We start from the raw sequence: 3,921 nt of genomic DNA, 5'->3' as shown, positions 1-3,921 counted from the left end.
TATTGCAAAAAAATTGTTCAAATGTCTCTGAGCACTATGGGACTCAACTGCTATGGTCATCACTCCCCTAGAACTTAGAACTACTTAAACCTAACTAACCTAAGGACATCACACACATCCATGCCCGAGGCAGGATTCGAACCTGCGACCGTAGCAGTCGCACGGTTCCGGACTGTGCGCCTAGAACCGCGAGACCACCGCGGCTGTCAAATAATATTGCATTTTCATACATAATCCAGTTGGCCTAGTTATGGAACGCACAAGACACTGAAACATGGAAGATATACTGAGATTACAATTAAATCAATACCATTAGCTGCTGACGGGCGTTGATATACATCAACGGTGACAGTCGAAAATGTGTGCCCCGACCGGGACTCGAACCCGGGATCTCTTGCTTACATGGCAGTCACTCTATCCATCTAAGCCACCGGGGCCAGAAAGGATAGTGCGACTGTAGGGATTTATCGCCGGCACGCAGCCTGTGAGACCCACATTCTCAGCTTATAGTCCACACGCTACATTCCTAGTGACCCTGCCATTATACCCATTACTCGCGGCAGACAATGCACCGAGTCCCGTAAGTGTTCAGGCAAATAGTGTGCATCGGCACTGAAGAATTTACTAATTTACTTCTTTGGGGCACCGACAGACGTATGCGTTGTCTCGATGAACGTAGAGATCGGTAGAGGAACGTATAGGCGAGCAAGTTAGTGCATCTACATGACTCTGCTATTCACAATAAAGTACCTGGCAGACGGTTCCACCACCTTCAAGCTGTCTCTCTACCGTTCCACTCTCGAACGGTGCTAGGGATAACGAGCACTTAATTTTTTCTGTGCGAGCACTCATTTGTCTTATTTTATCGCGATGATCATTTCTCCCTATGTCGATGGGTGCCAATAGAATGTTTACGCAATCGGGGGAGAAAACTGGTCATTGAAATTTCATGAGAAGATCCCGTCCCAACGAAAAAACCTTTTGTTTTGATGATTGCCATTCCAGTTCACAACATATATATATATAATTTCACAATATATATAACTGACCTAGTAGATAGTGTAGGATGTTCCATGCGGCTTCTCGCGGATGATTCTGTAGTATACAGAGAAGTTGCAGCATTATAAAATTGCAGGAAGATTTGCAGCGGATAGGCTCTTGGTGCAGGGAGTGGCAAATTGACCTTAACATAGACAAAAGTAATGTACTGCGAATACATAGAAAGAAGGATCCTTTATTGTGTGATTATATGATAGCGGAACAAACACTGATAGCAGTTACTTCTGTAAAATATCTGGGAGTATGCGTGCGGAACGATTTGAAGTGGAATGATCATATAAAATTAATAGTTGGTAAGGCGGGTGTCAGGTTGAGATTCATTGGGAGAATCCTTAGAAAATGTAGTCCATCAACAGAGGAGGTGGCTTACAAAACACTCGTTCGATCTATACTTGAGTATTGCTCATCAGTGTAGGATCCGTACCAGGTCTGGTTGACAGAGGATACAGAGAAGATCCAAAGAGCGGCGCGTTTCGTCACAGGGTTATTTGGTAAGCGTGGTAGCGTTACGGAGATGTTTAGCAAATTCAAGTGGCAGACTCTGCAAGAGAGGCGCTCTGCATCGCCGTGTAGCTTGCTGTCCAGGTTTCGAGAGGGTGCGTTTCTGGATGAGGTATCGAATATATTGATTCCCCCTACTTATACCTCCCGAGGAGATCACGAACGTAAAATTATAGAGATTCGAGCTCGCACGGAGGCTTTCCGGCAGTTGTTCTTCCCGCGAACCATACAAGACTGGAATAGGAAAGGGAGATAATGACCTTGGCACGTAAAGTGCCCTCCGCCACACACCGTTGGGTGGCTTGAGGAGTATAAATGTAGATGTAGATATAGAATTCACGTATCATGTCTGTGGCACTATCCCCCCTACTTCGCGATAGTAAAAAACGAGCTGCCCTTCTTTGTACTTTTTCGATGTCATCCGTCAGTGCCATCTGATGCGGATCCCACAGCGCATAGCAAAACTCCAGAATAGGGCGGACAAGCGTGGTGTAAGCTGTCTTTTTAGTAGACCTGTTGCACCTTCTAAGTATTCTGCCAATGAATCGCAATCTTTGGTTGGCTCTATCCACAACATTATTTATGTGATCGTCCCAATTTAGCGTATCTGTAATTGTAATCTCTAAGTATTTAGTTGAATTTGAAGCCTTTAGATTTGTGTGACTTATCGCATAATCGAAATTTAGCGGATTTCTTTTAGTATTCTTGTGAATAACTTCACACTTTTCTTTATTCAGCGTCAATTGTCACCTTCGCACCATACATATATCTTATATACATCATTTTGCAATTCGGTTTGGTCATCTATTGACTTTACAAGACGATAAATGACAGCACCATCTGCAAAAAATACAAGGCGGCGACTGAGATTGTCTCCTATGTCGTTAATATAGATCAGGAACAACAGAGGCCCTATAACACTTCCGTGGGGAATGCCAGATATTATTTCTCTTTTACTCGATGACTTTCCGTCTATTACTACGAACTATGACTTTTCTGACAGGAAATCACGAATCCAGTCGCATAATTGAGGCGATGTTTCATAGGCAAGCAGTATGGTTAGAAGAAGCTTGTGAGGAACGGTGTCGAAAGCCTTCCGGAAATCTAAAAATATGGAATCAATTTCACATCCCCTGTCGATAGCTCTCATTACTTCATGAGTATAAAGGGCTAGTTGTGTTACGCAAGAACGATATTTTCTGAATCCGTGCTGACTACGTGTCAATAAATCGGTTTCTTCGAGGTACTTCATAATGTTCGAATAGAGTATATGTTCCGAATCCCTACTGCAAATCGTCTTTAGTGATATGGGCGTGTAATTCAACGGATTACTCCCACTTCCCTTTTTGGGTATTGCTGTGATTTCAATTTTCCACTCTTCAGGTACGGATCTTTCTGTGAACGAGCAGTTTTATATAATTGCTAAATATGGAGGTAATGTATCAGAATACTCTGAGAGGGACCTGACTGGTATACAATCTGGACCGGAAGCTGGCTCAAATGGCTCTGAGCACTATGGGACTTAACATCTATGGTCATCAGTCCCCTAGAACTTAGAACTACTTAAACCTAACTAACCTAAGGACAACACACAACACCCAGCCATCACGAGGCAGAGAAAATCCCTGACCCCCCCGGGAATCGAACCCGGGAACCCGGGCGCGGGAAGCGAGAACGCTACCGTACGACCACGAGATGCGGGCGACCGGAAGCTTTGCTTTTATTAAGTGATTTAAGCTGGTCTGCGACACCGATGATATCTGCTTCTATGTTTCGCATCTTGGCAGTTGTTCTTGACTGGACGTCTGTAAGCCTACCTGTTATTCGCCAATGATAGTGGCAGTCATACTGCTGATAACATTTTCTTCCATGTATTCATCTCCAGACGTAGAAATCATCTCTTTCTTCCACTGTAGCGTGCTTGACGATATTCCTACACTCCGCTATCGTTGTGTATCACTATACAGGTGTTTAAGGGTATAAGTGCAAATGTTTTTATTGATGACGCAGGAAAGTGTAGTGAAGAACATTATATGAGTGTTTACTTTATTTGAAGACTAACAATTACGGCTATTAAGAGCAGTATGCTCCTAGGTCGGTTCGTACCTATAAGTGCATGTGGGAAGACCCAAGCCATTTACGCTTATTACCGCTTGGGCAGCAGGTGGACAGGTAGATGCAAAACAGTTAGTCTACAATGACAGACGTAGTCACCTTTTTCGTGCAGTTACGACTGTGCAGAAAACATGAGGTAGGAAATTATGTGACGTGCTTGCGGGTAGACTCTTAGACGCAGAGAACAAACAGCTAACACACTGAAGTGGGTACGTATTAAGGTACCAATGATGACAATATCTACAG

General features: G+C 43.7%; 1 non-coding gene across 1 annotated transcript; it reads right to left on the bottom strand.

Moving 5' to 3' along the window:
• Window positions 1-363: 363 nt before the first annotated feature.
• On the bottom strand, window positions 364-437 carry Trnat-ugu (transfer RNA threonine (anticodon UGU)). The gene has a single exon. It is a non-coding gene; the product is annotated as a tRNA-Thr (tRNA).
• Window positions 438-3,921: the final 3,484 nt, after the last annotated feature.

Source organism: Schistocerca gregaria, chromosome 4, assembly GCF_023897955.1.
Source record: "Schistocerca gregaria isolate iqSchGreg1 chromosome 4, iqSchGreg1.2, whole genome shotgun sequence".
Taxonomy (NCBI): Eukaryota; Metazoa; Arthropoda; class Insecta; order Orthoptera; family Acrididae; genus Schistocerca; species Schistocerca gregaria.
The sequence above is the reverse complement of the archived record's forward strand: the minus strand, read 5'-3'. Positions and strand labels throughout refer to the sequence as shown.